This window comes from Pimephales promelas, chromosome 3, assembly GCF_988280905.1.
Source record: "Pimephales promelas chromosome 3, fPimPro1.hap1.1, whole genome shotgun sequence".
NCBI classification, from domain to species: domain Eukaryota; kingdom Metazoa; phylum Chordata; class Actinopteri; order Cypriniformes; family Leuciscidae; genus Pimephales; species Pimephales promelas.
The window spans coordinates 14,960,847-14,980,024 of NC_142771.1; the positions used below are offsets into that span (position 1 = coordinate 14,960,847).

At 40.6% G+C, this 19,178-nt stretch overlaps 1 protein-coding gene across 6 annotated transcripts in view; it reads right to left on the reverse strand.

The window, feature by feature from the left end:
* arhgap17b (Rho GTPase activating protein 17b) overlaps positions 1 to 19,178 on the reverse strand; it is a 67,445-nt gene that overhangs the window by 6,648 nt on the left and 41,619 nt on the right. The gene's annotated exons all lie outside the window — the stretch shown is intronic.

A 19,178-nucleotide genomic window follows, 5' to 3' on the forward strand; every position in this document is an offset into this window, starting at 1 on the left:
ACTGCGTGCGAGACGCATTTAGTGTGACCGGGTTGATATATCTAGAGTCTCCATTTTTGCACTCAGGTCAAAGTCTCATGGCCCTCTATCAGAATCCAGAGTTTCAAGAAGATTGGAGAAACTCAAAATTTCGACCCCCCAAAAAAAACGACAGTGTTACCCCTTAGTGGATTTTTCAGTGACCCTTCTGGATTTTTTGGGCGAAAAAATAAGTTTCTCCAATCTTCTTGAAACTCTGGATTCTGATAGAGGGCCATGAGACTTAGACCTGAGTGCAAAAATGGAGGCTCTAGACCCTTCCAGAGCTGAGATATCGAAACTCAAAAATTCGACCCGAAAAAAAAAACGACAGTGTTACCCCTTACGTTTTTTGCATTTTTTGCATTTTTTGGGCGAAAAAATAAGTTTCTCCAATCTTCTTGAAACTCTGGATTCTGATAGAGGGCCATGAGACTTAGAGCTGAGTGCAAAAATGGAGGCTCTAGACCCTTCCAGAGCTGAGATATCGAAACTCAAAAATTCGACCCGAAAAAAAAAACGACAGTGTTACCCCTTACGTTTTTTGCATTTTTTGGGCGAAAAAATACGTTTCTCCAATCTTCTTGAAACTCTGGATTCTGATAGAGGACCATGGGACTTAGACCTGAGTGCAAAAATGGAGGCTCTAGACCCTTCCAGAGCTGAGATATCGAAACTCAAAAATTGGAAACCCGAAAAAAAAAACGACAGTGTTACCCCTTACGTTTTTTGCATTTTTTGGGCGAAAAAATAAGTTTCTCCAATCTTCTTGAAACTCTGGATTCTGATAGAGGGCCATGGGACTTAGACCTGAGTGCAAAAATGGAGGCTCTAGACCCTTCCAGAGCTGAGATATCGAAACTCAAAAATTCGACCCGAAAAAAAAAACGACAGTGTTACCCCTTACGTTTTTTGCATTTTTTGGGCGAAAAAATAAGTTTCTCCAATCTTCTTGAAACTCTGGATTCTGATAGAGGGCCATGAGACTTAGACCTGAGTGCAAAAATGGAGGCTCTAGACCCTTCCAGAGCTGAGATATCGAAACTCAAAAATTCGACCCGAAAAAAAAACGACAGTGTTACCCCTTACGTTTTTTGCATTTTTTGGGCGAAAAAATACGTTTCTCCAATCTTCTTGAAACTCTGGATTCTGATAGACGGCCATGAGACTTAGACCTGAGTGCAAAAATGGAGGCTCTAGACCCTTCCAGAGCTGAGATATCGAAACTCAAAAATTCGACCCGAAAAAAACCCGACAGTGTTACCCCTTACGTTTTTTTGCATTTTTTGGGCGAAAAAATACGTTTCTCCAATCTTCTTGAAACTCTGGATTCTGATAGACGGCCATGAGACTTAGACCTGAGTGCAAAAATGGAGGCTCTAGACCCTTCCAGAGCTGAGATATCGAAACTCAAAAATTCGACCCGAAAAAAACCCGACAGTGTTACCCCTTACGTTTTTTTGCATTTTTTGGGCGAAAAAATACGTTTCTCCAATCTTCTTGAAACTCTGGATTCTGATAGAGGGCCATGGGACTTAGACCTGAGTGCAAAAATGGAGGCTCTAGACCCTTCCAGAGCTGAGATATCGAAACTCAAAAATTCGACCCGAAAAAAAAACGACAGTGTTACCCCTTACGTTTGTTGTATTTTTTGGGCGAAAAAATAAGTTTCTCCAATCTTCTTGAAACTCTGGATTCTGATAGAGGGCCATGAGACTTAGACCTGAGTGCAAAAATGGAGGCTCTAGACCCTTCCAGAGCTGAGATATCGAAACTCAAAAATTCGACCCGAAAAAAAAAACGACAGTGTTACCCCTTACGTTTTTTGCATTTTTTGGGCGAAAAAATAAGTTTCTCCAATCTTCTTGAAACTCTGGATTCTGATAGAGGGCCATGAGACTTAGACCTGAGTGCAAAAATGGAGGCTCTAGACCCTTCCAGAGCTGAGATATCGAAACTCAAAAATTCGACCCGAAAAAAAAACGACAGTGTTACCCCTTACGTTTTTTGCATTTTTTGGGCGAAAAAATACGTTTCTCCAATCTTCTTGAAACTCTGGATTCTGATAGAGGGCCATGGGACTTAGACCTGAGTGCAAAAATGGAGGCTCTAGACCCTTCCAGAGCTGAGATATCGAAACTCAAAAATTCGACCCGAAAAAAAAAACGACAGTGTTACCCCTTACGTTTTTTGCATTTTTTGGGCGAAAAAATACGTTTCTCCAATCTTCTTGAAACTCTGGATTCTGATAGAGGACCATGGGACTTAGACCTGAGTGCAAAAATGGAGGCTCTAGACCCTTCCAGAGCTGAGATATCGAAACTCAAAAATTGGAAACCCGAAAAAAAAAACGACAGTGTTACCCCTTACGTTTTTTGCATTTTTTGGGCGAAAAAATAAGTTTCTCCAATCTTCTTGAAACTCTGGATTCTGATAGAGGGCCATGGGACTTAGACCTGAGTGCAAAAATGGAGGCTCTAGACCCTTCCAGAGCTGAGATATCGAAACTCAAAAATTCGACCCGAAAAAAAAAACGACAGTGTTACCCCTTACGTTTTTTGCATTTTTTGGGCGAAAAAATAAGTTTCTCCAATCTTCTTGAAACTCTGGATTCTGATAGAGGGCCATGAGACTTAGACCTGAGTGCAAAAATGGAGGCTCTAGACCCTTCCAGAGCTGAGATATCGAAACTCAAAAATTCGACCCGAAAAAAAAACGACAGTGTTACCCCTTACGTTTTTTGCATTTTTTGGGCGAAAAAATACGTTTCTCCAATCTTCTTGAAACTCTGGATTCTGATAGACGGCCATGAGACTTAGACCTGAGTGCAAAAATGGAGGCTCTAGACCCTTCCAGAGCTGAGATATCGAAACTCAAAAATTCGACCCGAAAAAAACCCGACAGTGTTACCCCTTACGTTTTTTTGCATTTTTTGGGCGAAAAAATACGTTTCTCCAATCTTCTTGAAACTCTGGATTCTGATAGAGGGCCATGGGACTTAGACCTGAGTGCAAAAATGGAGGCTCTAGACCCTTCCAGAGCTGAGATATCGAAACTCAAAAATTCGACCCGAAAAAAAAACGACAGTGTTACCCCTTACGTTTGTTGTATTTTTTGGGCGAAAAAATAAGTTTCTCCAATCTTCTTGAAACTCTGGATTCTGATAGAGGGCCATGAGACTTAGACCTGAGTGCAAAAATGGAGGCTCTAGACCCTTCCAGAGCTGAGATATCGAAACTCAAAAATTCGACCCGAAAAAAAAAACGACAGTGTTACCCCTTACGTTTTTTGCATTTTTTGGGCGAAAAAATAAGTTTCTCCAATCTTCTTGAAACTCTGGATTCTGATAGAGGGCCATGAGACTTAGACCTGAGTGCAAAAATGGAGGCTCTAGACCCTTCCAGAGCTGAGATATCGAAACTCAAAAATTCGACCCGAAAAAAAAACGACAGTGTTACCCCTTACGTTTTTTGCATTTTTTGGGCGAAAAAATACGTTTCTCCAATCTTCTTGAAACTCTGGATTCTGATAGAGGGCCATGGGACTTAGACCTGAGTGCAAAAATGGAGGCTCTAGACCCTTCCAGAGCTGAGATATCGAAACTCAAAAATTCGACCCGAAAAAAAAAACGACAGTGTTACCCCTTACGTTTTTTGCATTTTTTTGGCGAAAAAATAAGTTTCTCCAATCTTCTTGAAACTCTGGATTCTGATAGAGGGCCATGAGACTTAGACCTGAGTGCAAAAATGGAGGCTCTAGACCCTTCCAGAGCTGAGATATCGAAACTCAAAAATTCGACCCGAAAAAAAAACGACAGTGTTACCCCTTACGTTTTTTGCATTTTTTGGGCGAAAAAATAAGTTTCTCCAATCTTCTTGAAACTCTGGATTCTGATAGAGGGCCATGAGACTTAGACCTGAGTGCAAAAATTGAGGCTCTAGACCCTTCCAGAGCTGAGATATCGAAACTCAAAAATTCGACCCGAAAAAAAAACGACAGTGTTACCCCTTACGTTTTTTGCATTTTTTGGGCGAAAAAATAAGTTTCTCCAATCTTCTTGAAACTCTGGATTCTGATAGAGGGCCATGAGACTTAGACCTGAGTGCAAAAATGGAGGCTCTAGACCCTTCCAGAGCTGAGATATCGAAACTCAAAAATTCGACCCGAAAAAAAAACGACAGTGTTACCCCTTACGTTTTTTGCATTTTTTGGGCGAAAAAATAAGTTTCTCCAATCTTCTTGAAACTCTGGATTCTGATAGAGGGCCATGAGACTTAGACCTGAGTGCAAAAATGGAGGCTCTAGACCCTTCCAGAGCTGAGATATCGAAACTCAAAAATTCGACCCGAAAAAAAAACGACAGTGTTACCCCTTACGTTTTTTGCATTTTTTGGGCGAAAAAATAAGTTTCTCCAATCTTCTTGAAACTCTGGAGTCTGATAGAGGGCCATGAGACTTAGACCTGAGTGCAAAAATGGAGGCTCTAGACCCTTCCAGAGCTGAGATATCGAAACTCAAAAATTCGACCCGAAAAAAAAACGACAGTGTTACCCCTTACGTTTTTTGCATTTTTTGGGCGAAAAAATACGTTTCTCCAATCTTCTTGAAACTCTGGATTCTGATAGAGGGCCATGAGACTTAGACCTGAGTGCAAAAATGGAGGCTCTAGACCCTTCCAGAGCTGAGATATCGAAACTCAAAAATTCGACCCGAAAAAAAAACGACAGTGTTACCCCTTACGTTTTTTGCATTTTTTGGGCGAAAAAATAAGTTTCTCCAATCTTCTTGAAACTCTGGATTCTGATAGAGGGCCATGAGACTTAGACCTGAGTGCAAAAATGGAGGCTCTAGACCCTTCCAGAGCTGAGATATCGAAACTCAAAAATTCGACCCGAAAAAAAAACGACAGTTACGTTTTTTGCATTTTTTGGGCGAAAAAATACGTTTCTCCAATCTTCTTGAAACTCTGGATTCTGATAGAGGGCCATGGGACTTAGACCTGAGTGCAAAAATGGAGGCTCTAGACCCTTCCAGAGCTGAGATATCGAAACTCAAAAATTCGACCCGAAAAAAAAACGACAGTGTTACCCCTTACGTTTTTTGCATTTTTTTGGCGAAAAAATAAGTTTCTCCAATCTTCTTGAAACTCTGGATTCTGATAGAGGGCCATGAGACTTAGACCTGAGTGCAAAAATGGAGGCTCTAGACCCTTCCAGAGCTGAGATATCGAAACTCAAAAATTCGACCCGAAAAAAAAACTACAGTGTTACCCCTTACGTTTTTTGCATTTTTTGGGCGAAAAAATAAGTTTCTCCAATCTTCTTGAAACTCTGGATTCTGATAGAGGGCCATGAGACTTAGACCTGAGTGCAAAAATGGAGGCTCTAGACCCTTCCAGAGCTGAGATATCGAAACTCAAAAATTCGACCCGAAAAAAAAAACGACAGTGTTACCCCTTACGTTTTTTGCATTTTTTGGGCGAAAAAATAAGTTTCTCCAATCTTCTTGAAACTCTGGATTCTGATAGAGGGCCATGAGACTTAGACCTGAGTGCAAAAATGGAGGCTCTAGACCCTTCCAGAGCTGAGATATCGAAACTCAAAAATTCGACCCGAAAAAAAAACGACAGTGTTACCCCTTACGTTTTTTGCATTTTTTGGGCGAAAAAATAAGTTTCTCCAATCTTCTTGAAACTCTGGATTCTGATAGAGGGCCATGAGACTTAGACCTGAGTGCAAAAATGGAGGCTCTAGACCCTTCCAGAGCTGAGATATCGAAACTCAAAAATTCGACCCGAAAAAAAAAACGACAGTGTTACCCCTTACGTTTTTTGCATTTTTTGGGCGAAAAAATAAGTTTCTCCAATCTTCTTGAAACTCTGGATTCTGATAGAGGGCCATGAGACTTAGACCTGAGTGCAAAAATGGAGGCTCTAGACCCTTCCAGAGCTGAGATATCGAAACTCAAAAATTCGACCCGAAAAAAAAAACGACAGTGTTACCCCTTACGTTTTTTGCATTTTTTGGGCGAAAAAAATGGCCCGCTATCAGAATCCAGAGTTTCAAGAAGATTGGAGAAACTTATTTTTTCGCCCAAAAAATGCAAAAAACGTAAGGGGTAACACTGTCGTTTTTTTTTCGGGTCGAATTTTTGAGTTTCGATATCTCAGCTCTGGAAGGGTCTAGAGCCTCCATTTTTGCACTCAGGTCTAAGTCTCATGGCCCTCTATCAGAATCCAGAGTTTCAAGAAGACTGAAGAAACGTATTTTTTCGCCCAAAAAATGCAAAAAACGTAAGGGGTAACACTGTCGTTTTTTTTTCGGGTCGAATTTTTGAGTTTCGATATCTCAGCTCTGGAAGGGTTTAGAGCCTCCATTTTTGCACTCAGGTCTAAGTCTCATGGCCCTCTATCAGAATCCAGAGTTTCAAGAAGATTGGAGAAACTTATTTTTTCGCCGAAAAAATGCAAAAAACGTAAGGGGTAACACTGTCGGCTTTTTTCCGGGTCGAATTTTTGAGTTTCGATATCTCAGCTCTGGAAGGGTCTAGAGCCTCCATTTTTGCACTCAGGTCTAAGTCTCATGGCCCTCTATCAGAATCCAGAGTTTCAAGAAGATTGGAGAAACTTATTTTTTCGCCCAAAAAATGCAAAAAACGTAAGGGGTAACACTGTCGGTTTTTTTTCGGGTTGAATTTTTGAGTTTCGATATCTCAGCTCTGGAAGGGTCTAGAGCCTCCATTTTTGCACTCAGGTCTAAGTCCCATGGCCCTCTATCAGAATCCAGAGTTTCAAGAAGATTGGAGAAACTTATTTTTTCGCCCAAAAAATGCAAAAAACGTAAGGGGTAAGTAACACTGTCGTTTTTTTTTCGGGTCGAAATTTTGAGTTTCGATATCTCAGCTCTGGAACGGTCTAGAGCCTCCATTTTTGCACTCAGGTCTAAGTTTAATGGCCCTCTATCAGAATCCAGAGTTTCAAGAAGATTGGAGAAACTTATTTTTTCGCCCAAAAAAAGCAAAAACCGTAAGGGGTAACACTGTTGGTTTTTTTTTCGGGTCGAATTTTTGAGTTTCGATATCTCAGCTCTGGAAGGGTCTAGAGCCACTATTTTTGCCCTCAGGTCTAAGTCCCATTAGCCTGGTTCTACCAGACTCTCGTACATACATTTCATTTGTACAGAGAGTCTGGCCTCCCTCAATTGAGAAACGTTTCCTTCCTTGTAGGCGGGTTCACTATTAAAGTTCAAATCTATTGGATCTGCCCAGAGTCACTCACGATCTGCCATAGCCAATCGCTAATGTGTGGTCGTGAGTGACGTATGTCATGCGCCGAAACGGCTGGAACAACCATAGACAGTAAAAGAAACAACAAGTCCGAACTCCGAATGATCAGAGGATTAAATTTACAATAGGATTTCAGTCAACGAGAGCTGCAGGTTTTGTTAATCTAGGAACAATTATTAATTCGAAATGTATAATTGACATGAAGGACAGTGATTATTCAGTCAATGCTGTAAGTTACAGTGAATGATCAGTCTGTCTGCAGATGTGTAATAAACAACAATTTTTTATATTACGTATTTTTGTTTCTTAATTACCTTAATTATGGTCTTCAAAGTATGTGTTTGTACATTTTTACATGGCATTTAGTTGTTGTTTTTTTTTATTAAAACAAATTAACCATTGACATCTAAAACTGAAAATCAAATATAGTCTCCAAAGTATGGGTTTTCAAATTTTTATTAATGACAATTTTTTTTTAAAATCACAACCAATTTGTATGATTTACAACATGTAAAACTGACACACCAACCTCCTGTACGAGTGCACAAAGGGGCTCAAAATGTTCTATTCATCACAAGAATCAGTAAATTTACTGTTGGGAATCTGAGCGACTGACATGACTCCTGAGCGGATCTTCAACAATAGTTTAGCAGCCAGGACTCGGGGCTTCCGAACACCGCGAACACCAGGCTAAAGTCCAAAATGTCACGGTCATTGTGCACGAGCTGCCCAGCACAAACTTCCAACCTTTCTGCCTCCTTCACTTGGTCCTCCGTTGTGCAACAAGAGGTGAGACGACAACAATCCGGCTTTAAATTCTGTATATTCGGCAGTTTCTTTTCCAACAACGGACCGAATAGCTTTTCTCACGTCTTTCTCCGCTGCCATTACTGCACTCAAACTGACGCACTACATCAACGTCATCGTTCTCAGCCACTCCCTCTATTCGCTGATTGGTCCTACAAAAAATTGATTTCTGGAAACCTAAGGATATGGAGCGGTCCCAGACGCAGTACTGAAGGAAAATGAAATTGAGCGGAAGTGCGTAGGCGGGCGCAGCCAGGCTAAAGTCCCATGGCCCTCTATCAGAATCCAGAGTTTCAAGAAGATTGGAGAAACGTATTTTTTCGCCCAAAAAATGCAAAAAACGTAAGGGGTAACACTGTTGTTGTTTTTTTTTCGGGTCGAATTTTTGAGTTTCGATATCTCAGCTCTGGAAGGGTCTAGAGCCTCCATTTTTGCACTCAGGTCTAAGTCTCATGGCCCTCTATCAGAATCCAGAGTTTCAAGAAGATTGGAGAAACTTATTTTTTCGCCCAAAAAATGCAAAAAACGTAAGGAAAACTTATTTTTTCGCCCAAAAAAATGCAAAAAACTTAGAAACTTATTTTTTCGCCCAAAAAATGCAAAAAACACTGTCGTTTTTTTTCGGGTCGAATTTTTGAGTTTCGATATCTCAGCTCTGGAAGGGTCTAGAGCCTCCATTTTTGCACTCAGGTCTAAGTCTCATGGCCCTCTATCAGAATCCAGAGTTTCAAGAAGATTGGAGAAACTTATTTTTTCGCCCAAAAAATACAACAAACGTAAGGGGTAACACTGTCGGGTTTTTTTCGGGTCGAATTTTTGAGTTTCGATATCTCAGCTCTGGAAGGGTCTAGAGCCTCCATTTTTGCACTCAGGTCTAAGTCCCATGGCCCTCTATCAGAATCCAGAGTTTCAAGAAGATTGGAGAAACGTATTTTTTCGCCCAAAAAATGCAAAAAAACGTAAGGGGTAACACTGTCGGGTTTTTTTCGGGTCGAATTTTTGAGTTTCGATATCTCAGCTCTGGAAGGGTCTAGAGCCTCCATTTTTGCACTCAGGTCTAAGTCTCATGGCCGTCTATCAGAATCCAGAGTTTCAAGAAGATTGGAGAAACGTATTTTTTCGCCAAAAAAATGCAAAAAACGTAAGGGGTAACACTGTCGTTTTTTTTTTTCGGGTCGAATTTTTGAGTTTCGATATCTCAGCTCTGGAAGGGTCTAGAGCCTCCATTTTTGCACTCAGGTCTAAGTCTCATGGCCCTCTATCAGAATCCAGAGTTTCAAGAAGATTGGAGAAACTTATTTTTCCGCCCAAAAAATGCAAAAGACGTAAGGGGTAACACTGTCGGTTTTTTTTCGGGTCGAATTTTTGAGTTTCGATATCTCAGCTCTGGAAGGGTCTAGAGCCTCCATTTTTGCACTCAGGTCTAAGTCTCATGGCCCTCTATCAGAATCCAGAGTTTCAAGAAGATTGGAGAAACTTATTTTTTCGCCCAAAAAATGCAAAAAACGTAAGGGGTAACACTGTTGTTGTTTTTTTTCGGGTCGAATTTTTGAGTTTCGATATCTCAGCTCTGGAAGGGTCTAGAGCCTCCATTTTTGCACTCAGGTCTAAGTCCCATGGCCCTCTATCAGAATCCAGAGTTTCAAGAAGATTGGAGAAACGTATTTTTTCGCCCAAAAAATGCAAAAAACGTAAGGGAAACTTATTTTTTCGCCCAAAAAATGCAAAAAACTTAGAAACTTATTTTTTCGCCCAAAAAATGCAAAAAACACTGTCGTTTTTTTTCGGGTCGAATTTTTGAGTTTCGATATCTCAGCTCTGGAAGGGTCTAGAGCCTCCATTTTTGCACTCAGGTCTAAGTCTCATGGCCCTCTATCAGAATCCAGAGTTTCAAGAAGATTGGAGAAACTTATTTTTTCGCCCAAAAAATGCAAAAAACGTAAGGGGTAACACTGTCGTTTTTTTTTTTCGGGTCGAATTTTTGAGTTTCGATATCTCAGCTCTGGAAGGGTCTAGAGCCTCCATTTTTGCACTCAGGTCTAAGTCTCATGGCCCTCTATCAGAATCCAGAGTTTCAAGAAGATTGGAGAAACTTATTTTTTCGCCCAAAAAATGCAAAAAACGTAAGGGGTAACACTGTCGGGTTTTTTTCGGGTCGAATTTTTGAGTTTCGATATCTCAGCTCTGGAAGGGTCTAGAGCCTCCATTTTTGCACTCAGGTCTAAGTCCCATGGCCCTCTATCAGAATCCAGAGTTTCAAGAAGATTGGAGAAACTTATTTTTTCGCCCAAAAAATGCAAAAAACGTAAGGGGTAACACTGTCGTTTTTTTTTCGGGTCGAATTTTTGAGTTTCGATATCTCAGCTCTGGAAGGGTCTAGAGCCTCCATTTTTGCACTCAGGTCTAAGTCTCATGGCCCTCTATCAGAATCCAGAGTTTCAAGAAGATTGGAGAAACTTATTTTTTCGCCCAAAAAATGCAAAAAACGTAAGGGGTAACACTGTCGGTTTTTTTTCGGGTCGAATTTTTGAGTTTCGATATCTCAGCTCTGGAAGGGTCTAGAGCCTCCATTTTTGCCCTCAGGTCTAAGTCCCATGGCCCTCTATCAGAATCCAGAGTTTCAAGAAGATTGGAGAAACTTATTTTTTCGCCCAAAAAATGCAAAAAACGTAAGGGGTAACACTGTCGTTTTTTTTTTCGGGTCGAATTTTTGAGTTTCGATATCTCAGCTCTGGAAGGGTCTAGAGCCTCCATTTTTGCACTCAGGTCTAAGTCTCATGGCCCTCTATCAGAATCCAGAGTTTCAAGAAGATTGGAGAAACTTATTTTTTCGCCCAAAAAATGCAAAAAACGTAAGGGGTAACACTGTCGTTTTTTTTTTCGGGTCGAATTTTTGAGTTTCGATATCTCAGCTCTGGAAGGGTCTAGAGCCTCCATTTTTGCACTCAGGTCTAAGTCTCATGGCCCTCTATCAGAATCCAGAGTTTCAAGAAGATTGGAGAAACTTATTTTTTCGCCCAAAAAATGCAAAAACCGTAAGGGGTAACACTGTCGGTTTTTTTTCGGGTCGAATTTTTGAGTTTCGATATCTCAGCTCTGGAAGGGTCTAGAGCCTCCATTTTTGTACTCAGGTCTAAGTCTCATGGCCCTCTATCAGAATCCAGAGTTTCAAGAAGATTGGAGAAACTTATTTTTTCGCCCAAAAAATGCAAAAAACGTAAGGGGTAACACTGTCGGTTTTTTTTCGGGTCGAATTTTTGAGTTTCGATATCTCAGCTCTGGAAGGGTCTAGAGCCTCCATTTTTGCCCTCAGGTCTAAGTCCCATGGCCCTCTATCAGAATCCAGAGTTTCAAGAAGATTGGAGAAACTTATTTTTTCGCCCAAAAAATGCAAAAAACGTAAGGGGTAACACTGTCGTTTTTTTTTTCGGGTCGAATTTTTGAGTTTCGATATCTCAGCTCTGGAAGGGTCTAGAGCCTCCATTTTTGCACTCAGGTCTAAGTCTCATGGCCCTCTATCAGAATCCAGAGTTTCAAGAAGATTTAAGAAACTTATTTTTTCGCCCAAAAAATGCAAAAACCGTAAGGGGTAACACTGTCGGTTTTTTTTCGGGTCGAATTTTTGAGTTTCGATATCTCAGCTCAGGAAGGGTCTAGAGCCTCCATTTTTGTACTCAGGTCTAAGTCTCATGGCCCTCTATCAGAATCCAGAGTTTCAAGAAGATTGGAGAAACTTATTTTTTCGTCCAAAAAATGCAAAAAACGTAAGGGGTAACACTGTCGGTTTTTTTTCGGGTCGAATTTTTGAGTTTCGATATCTCAGCTCTGGAAGGGTCTAGAGCCTCCATTTTTGCCCTCAGGTCTAAGTCCCATGGCCCTCTATCAGAATCCAGAGTTTCAAGAAGATTGGAGAAACGTATTTTTTCGCCCAAAAAATGCAAAAAACGTAAGGGGTAACACTGTTGTTGTTTTTTTTCGGGTCGAATTTTTGAGTTTCGATATCTCAGCTCTGGAAGGGTCTAGAGCCTCCATTTTTGCACTCAGGTCTAAGTCCCATGGCCCTCTATCAGAATCCAGAGTTTCAAGAAGATTGGAGAAACGTATTTTTTCGCCCAAAAAATGCAAAAAACGTAAGGGAAACTTATTTTTTCGCCCAAAAAATGCAAAAAACTTAGAAACTTATTTTTTCGCCCAAAAAATGCAAAAAACACTGTCGTTTTTTTTCGGGTCGAATTTTTGAGTTTCGATATCTCAGCTCTGGAAGGGTCTAGAGCCTCCATTTTTGCACTCAGGTCTAAGTCTCATGGCCCTCTATCAGAATCCAGAGTTTCAAGAAGATTGGAGAAACTTATTTTTTCGCCCAAAAAATGCAAAAAACGTAAGGGGTAACACTGTCGTTTTTTTTTTTCGGGTCGAATTTTTGAGTTTCGATATCTCAGCTCTGGAAGGGTCTAGAGCCTCCATTTTTGCACTCAGGTCTAAGTCTCATGGCCCTCTATCAGAATCCAGAGTTTCAAGAAGATTGGAGAAACTTATTTTTTCGCCCAAAAAATGCAAAAAACGTAAGGGGTAACACTGTCGGGTTTTTTTCGGGTCGAATTTTTGAGTTTCGATATCTCAGCTCTGGAAGGGTCTAGAGCCTCCATTTTTGCACTCAGGTCTAAGTCCCATGGCCCTCTATCAGAATCCAGAGTTTCAAGAAGATTGGAGAAACTTATTTTTTCGCCCAAAAAATGCAAAAAACGTAAGGGGTAACACTGTCGTTTTTTTTTCGGGTCGAATTTTTGAGTTTCGATATCTCAGCTCTGGAAGGGTCTAGAGCCTCCATTTTTGCCCTCAGGTCTAAGTCCCATGGCCCTCTATCAGAATCCAGAGTTTCAAGAAGATTGGAGGAAACTTATTTTTTCGCCCAAAAAATGCAAAAAACGTAAGGGGTAACACTGTCGTTTTTTTTTTCGGGTCGAATTTTTGAGTTTCGATATCTCAGCTCTGGAAGGGTCTAGAGCCTCCATTTTTGCACTCAGGTCTAAGTCTCATGGCCCTCTATCAGAATCCAGAGTTTCAAGAAGATTGGAGAAACTTATTTTTTCGCCCAAAAAATGCAAAAAACGTAAGGGGTAACACTGTCGTTTTTTTTTTCGGGTCGAATTTTTGAGTTTCGATATCTCAGCTCTGGAAGGGTCTAGAGCCTCCATTTTTGCACTCAGGTCTAAGTCCCATGGCCCTCTATCAGAATCCAGAATTTCAAGAAGATTGGAGAAACTTATTTTTTCACCCAAAAAATGCAAAAAACGTAAGGGGTAACACTGTCGTTTTTTTTTCGGGTCGAATTTTTGAGTTTCGATATCTCAGCTCTGGAAGGGTCTAGAGCCTCCATTTTTGCACTCAGGTCTAAGTCCCATGGCCCTCTATCAGAATCCAGAGTTTCAAGAAGATTGGAGGAAACTTATTTTTTCGCCCAAAAAATGCAAAAAACGTAAGGGGTAACACTGTCGTTTTTTTTTTCGGGTCGAATTTTTGAGTTTCGATATCTCAGCTCTGGAAGGGTCTAGAGCCTCCATTTTTGCACTCAGGTCTAAGTCCCATGGCCCTCTATCAGAATCCAGAGTTTCAAGAAGATTGGAGAAACTTATTTTTTCGCCCAAAAAATGCAAAAAACGTAAGGGGTAACACTGTCGTTTTTTTTTCGGGTCGAATTTTTGAGTTTCGATATCTCAGCTCTGGAAGGGTCTAGAGCCTCCATTTTTGCCCTCAGGTCTAAGTCCCATGGCCCTCTATCAGAATCCAGAGTTTCAAGAAGATTGGAGGAAACTTATTTTTTCGCCCAAAAAATGCAAAAAACGTAAGGGGTAACACTGTCGTTTTTTTTTTCGGGTCGAATTTTTGAGTTTCGATATCTCAGCTCTGGAAGGGTCTAGAGCCTCCATTTTTGCACTCAGGTCTAAGTCTCATGGCCCTCTATCAGAATCCAGAGTTTCAAGAAGATTGGAGAAACTTATTTTTTCGCCCAAAAAATGCAAAAAACGTAAGGGGTAACACTGTCGTTTTTTTTCGGGTCGAATTTTTGAGTTTCGATATCTCAGCTCTGGAAGGGTCTAGAGCCTCCATTTTTGCACTCAGGTCTAAGTCTCATGGCCCTCTATCAGAATCCAGAGTTTCAAGAAGACTGGAGAAACGTATTTTTTTCGCCCAAAAAATTCAAAAAACGTAAGGGGTAACACTGTCGGTTTTTTTTCGGGTCGAATTTTTGAGTTTCGATATCTCAGCTCTGGAAGGGTCTAGAGCCTCCATTTTGCACTCAGGTCTAAGTCTCATGGCCCTCTATCAGAATCCAGAGTTTCAAGAAGACTGGAGAAACGTATTTTTTTCGCCCAAAAAATGCAAAAAACGTAAGGGGTAACACTGTCGTTTTTTTTTCGGGTCGAATTTTTGAGTTTCGATATCTCAGCTCTGGAAGGGTCTAGAGCCTCCATTTTTGCACTCAGGTCTAAGTCTCATGGCCCTCTATCAGAATCCAGAGTTTCAAGAAGATTGGAGAAACTTATTTTTTCGCCCAAAAAATGCAAAAAACGTAAGGGGTAACACTGTCGTTTTTTTTTCGGATCGAATTTTTGAGTTTCGATATCTCAGCTCTGGAAGGGTCTAGAGCCTCCATTTTTGCACTCAGGTCTAAGTCTCATGGCCCTCTATCAGAATCCAGAGTTTCAAGAAGATTGGAGAAACTTATTTTTTCGCCCAAAAAATGCAAAAAACGTAAGGGAAACTTATTTTTTCGCCCAAAAAATGCAAAAAACTTAGAAACTTATTTTTTCACCCAAAAAATGCAAAAAACACTCGTTTTTTTTCGGGTCGAATTTTTGAGTTTCGATATCTCAGCTCTGGAAGGGTCTAGAGCCTCCATTTTTGCACTCAGGTCTAAGTCCCATGGCCCTCTATCAGAATCCAGAGTTTCAAGAAGATTGGAGAAACTTATTTTTTCGCCCAAAAAATGCCAAAAACGTAAGGGGTAACACTGTCGTTTTTTTTTTCGGGTCGAATTTTTGAGTTTCGATATCTCAGCTCTGGAAGGGTCTAGAGCCTCCATTTTTGCACTCAGGTCTAAGTCCCATGGCCCTCTATCAGAATCCAGAATTTCAAGAAGATTGGAGAAACTTATTTTTTCACCCAAAAAATGCAAAAAACGTAAGGGGTAACACTGTCGTTTTTTTTTCGGGTCGAATTTTTGAGTTTCGATATCTCAGCTCTGGAAGGGTCTAGAGCCTCCATTTTTGCACTCAGGTCTAAGTCCCATGGCCCTCTATCAGAATCCAGAGTTTCAAGAAGATTGGAGAAACGTATTTTTTCGCCCAAAAAATGCAAAAAACGTAAGGGGTAACACTGTTGTTGTTTTTTTTCGGGTCGAATTTTTGAGTTTCGATATCTCAGCTCTGGAAGGGTCTAGAGCCTCCATTTTTGCACTCAGGTCTAAGTCCCATGGCCCTCTATCAGAATCCAGAGTTTCAAGAAGATTGGAGAAACGTATTTTTTCGCCCAAAAAATGCAAAAAACGTAAGGGAAACTTATTTTTTCGCCCAAAAAATGCAAAAAACTTAGAAACTTATTTTTTCGCCCAAAAAATGCAAAAAACACTGTCGTTTTTTTTCGGGTCGAATTTTTGAGTTTCGATATCTCAGCTCTGGAAGGGTCTAGAGCCTCCATTTTTGCACTCAGGTCTAAGTCTCATGGCCCTCTATCAGAATCCAGAGTTTCAAGAAGATTGGAGAAACTTATTTTTTCGCCCAAAAAATGCAAAAAACGTAAGGGGTAACACTGTCGTTTTTTTTTTCGGGTCGAATTTTTGAGTTTCGATATCTCAGCTCTGGAAGGGTCTAGAGCCTCCATTTTTGCACTCAGGTCTAAGTCTCATGGCCCTCTATCAGAATCCAGAGTTTCAAGAAGATTGGAGAAACTTATTTTTTCGCCCAAAAAATGCAAAAAACGTAAGGGGTAACACTGTCGGGTTTTTTTCGGGTCGAATTTTTGAGTTTCGATATCTCAGCTCTGGAAGGGTCTAGAGCCTCCATTTTTGCACTCAGGTCTAAGTCCCATGGCCCTCTATCAGAATCCAGAGTTTCAAGAAGATTGGAGAAACTTATTTTTTCGCCCAAAAAATGCAAAAAACGTAAGGGGTAACACTGTCGTTTTTTTTTCGGGTCGAATTTTTGAGTTTCGATATCTCAGCTCTGGAAGGGTCTAGAGCCTCCATTTTTGCACTCAGGTCTAAGTCTCATGGCCCTCTATCAGAATCCAGAGTTTCAAGAAGATTGGAGAAACTTATTTTTTCGCCCAAAAAATGCAAAAAACGTAAGGGGTAACACTGTCGGTTTTTTTTCGGGTCGAATTTTTGAGTTTCGATATCTCAGCTCTGGAAGGGTCTAGAGCCTCCATTTTTGCCCTCAGGTCTAAGTCCCATGGCCCTCTATCAGAATCCAGAGTTTTAAGAAGATTGGAGAAACTTATTTTTTCGCCCAAAAAATGCAAAAAACGTAAGGGGTAACACTGTTGTTGTTTTTTTTTCGGGTCTAATTTTTGAGTTTCGATATCTCAGCTCTGGAAGGGTCTAGAGCCTCCATTTTTGCACTCAGGTCTAAGTCTCATGGCCCTCTATCGGAATCCAGAGTTTCAAGAAGATTGGAGAAACTTATTTTTTCGCCCAAAAAATGCAAAAAACTTAGAAACTTATTTTTTCGCCCAAAAAATGCAAAAAACACTGTCGTTTTTTTTCGGGTCGAATTTTTGAGTTTCGATATCTCAGCTCTGGAAGGGTCTAGAGCCTCCATTTTTGCACTCAGGTCTAAGTCTCAAGGCCCTCTATCAGAATCCAGAGTTTCAAGAAGATTGGAGAAACTTATTTTTTCGCCCAAAAAATGCAAAAAACGTAAGGGGTAACACTGTCGTTTTTTTTTCGGGTCGAATTTTTGAGTTTCGATATCTCAGCTCTGGAAGGGTCTAGAGCCTCCATTTTTGCCCTCAGGTCTAAGTCCCATGGCCCTCTATCAGAATCCAGAGTTTCAAGAAGATTGGAGAAACTTATTTTTTCGCCCAAAAAATGCAAAAAACGTAAGGGGTAACACTGTCGTTTTTTTTTTCGGGTCGAATTTTTGAGTTTCGATATCTCAGCTCTGGAAGGGTCTAGAGCCTCCATTTTTTCACTCAGGTCTAAGTCTCATGGCCCTCTATCAGAATCCAGAGTTTCAAGAAGATTGGAGAAACTTATTTTTTCGCCCAAAAAATGCAAAAACCGTAAGGGGTAACACTGTCGGTTTTTTTTCGGGTCGAATTTTTGAGTTTCGATATCTCAGCTCTGGAAGGGTCTAGAGCCTCCATTTTTGTACTCAGGTCTAAGTCTCATGGCCCTCTATCAGAATCCAGAGTTTCAAGAAGATTGGAGAAACTTATTTTTTCGCCCAAAAAATGCAAAAAACGTAAGGGGTAACACTGTCGGTTTTTTTTCGGGTCGAATTTTTGAGTTTCGATATCTCAGCTCTGGAAGGGTCTAGAGCCTCCATTTTTGCACTCAGGTCTAAGTCCCATGGCCCTCTATCAGAATCCAGAGTTTCAAGAAGATTGGAGAAACGTATTTTTTCGCCCAAAAAATGCAAAAAACGTAAGGGGTAACACTGTCGTTTTTTTTTTCGGGTCGAATTTTTGAGTTTCGATATCTCAGCTCTGGAAGGGTCTAGAGCCTCCATTTTTGCACTCAGGTCTAAGTCTCATGGCCCTCTATCAGAATCCAGAGTTTCAAGAAGATTGGAGAAACTTATTTTTTCGCCCAAAAAATGCAAAAAACGTAAGGGAAACTTATTTTTTCGCCCAAAAAATGCAAAAAACTTAGAAACTTATTTTTCCACCCAAAAAATGCAAAAAACACTGTCGTTTTTTTTCGGGTCAAATTTTTGAGTTTCGATATCTCAGCTCTGGAAGGGTCTAGAGCCTCCATTTTTGCACTCAGGTCTAAGTCCCATGGCCCTCTATCAGAATCCAGAGTTTCAAGAAGATTGGAGAAACTTATTTTTTCGCCCAAAAAATGCAAAAAACGTAAGGGGTAACACTGTCGTTTTTTTTTCGGGTCGAATTTTTGAGTTTCGATATCTCAGCTCTGGAAGGGTCTAGAGCCTCCATTTTTGCACTCAGGTCTAAGTCCCATGGCCCTCTATCAGAATCCAGAGTTTCAAGAAGATTGGAGAAACTTATTTTTTCACCCAAAAAATGCAAAAAACGTAAGGGGTAACACTGTCGTTTTTTTTTCGGGTCGAATTTTTGAGTTTCGATATCTCAGCTCTGGAAGGGTCTAGAGCCTCCATTTTTGCACTCAGGTCTAAGTCCCATGGCCCTCTATCAGAATCCAGAGTTTCAAGAAGATTGGAGAAACGTATTTTTTCGCCCAAAAAATGCAAAAAACGTAAGGGGTAACACTGTTGTTGTTTTTTTTCGGGTCGAATTTTTGAGTTTCGATATCTCAGCTCTGGAAGGGTCTAGAGCCTCCATTTTTGCACTCAGGTCTAAGTCCCATGGCCCTCTATCAGAATCCAGAGTTTCAAGAAGATTGGAGAAACGTATTTTTTCGCCCAAAAAATGCAAAAAACGTAAGGGAAACTTATTTTTTCGCCCAAAAAATGCAAAAAACTTAGAAACTTATTTTTTCGCCCAAAAAATGCAAAAAACACTGTCGTTTTTTTTCGGGTCGAATTTTTGAGTTTCGATATCTCAGCTCTGGAAGGGTCTAGAGCCTCCATTTTTGCACTCAGGTCTAAGTCTCATGGCCCTCTATCAGAATCCAGAGTTTCAAGAAGATTGGAGAAACTTATTTTTTCGCCCAAAAAATGCAAAAAACGTAAGGGGTAACACTGTCGTTTTTTTTTTTCGGGTCGAATTTTTGAGTTTCGATATCTCAGCTCTGGAAGGGTCTAGAGCCTCCATTTTTGCACTCAGGTCTAAGTCTCATGGCCCTCTATCAGAATCCAGAGTTTCAAGAAGATTGGAGAAACTTATTTTTTCGCCCAAAAAATGCAAAAAACGTAAGGGGTAAC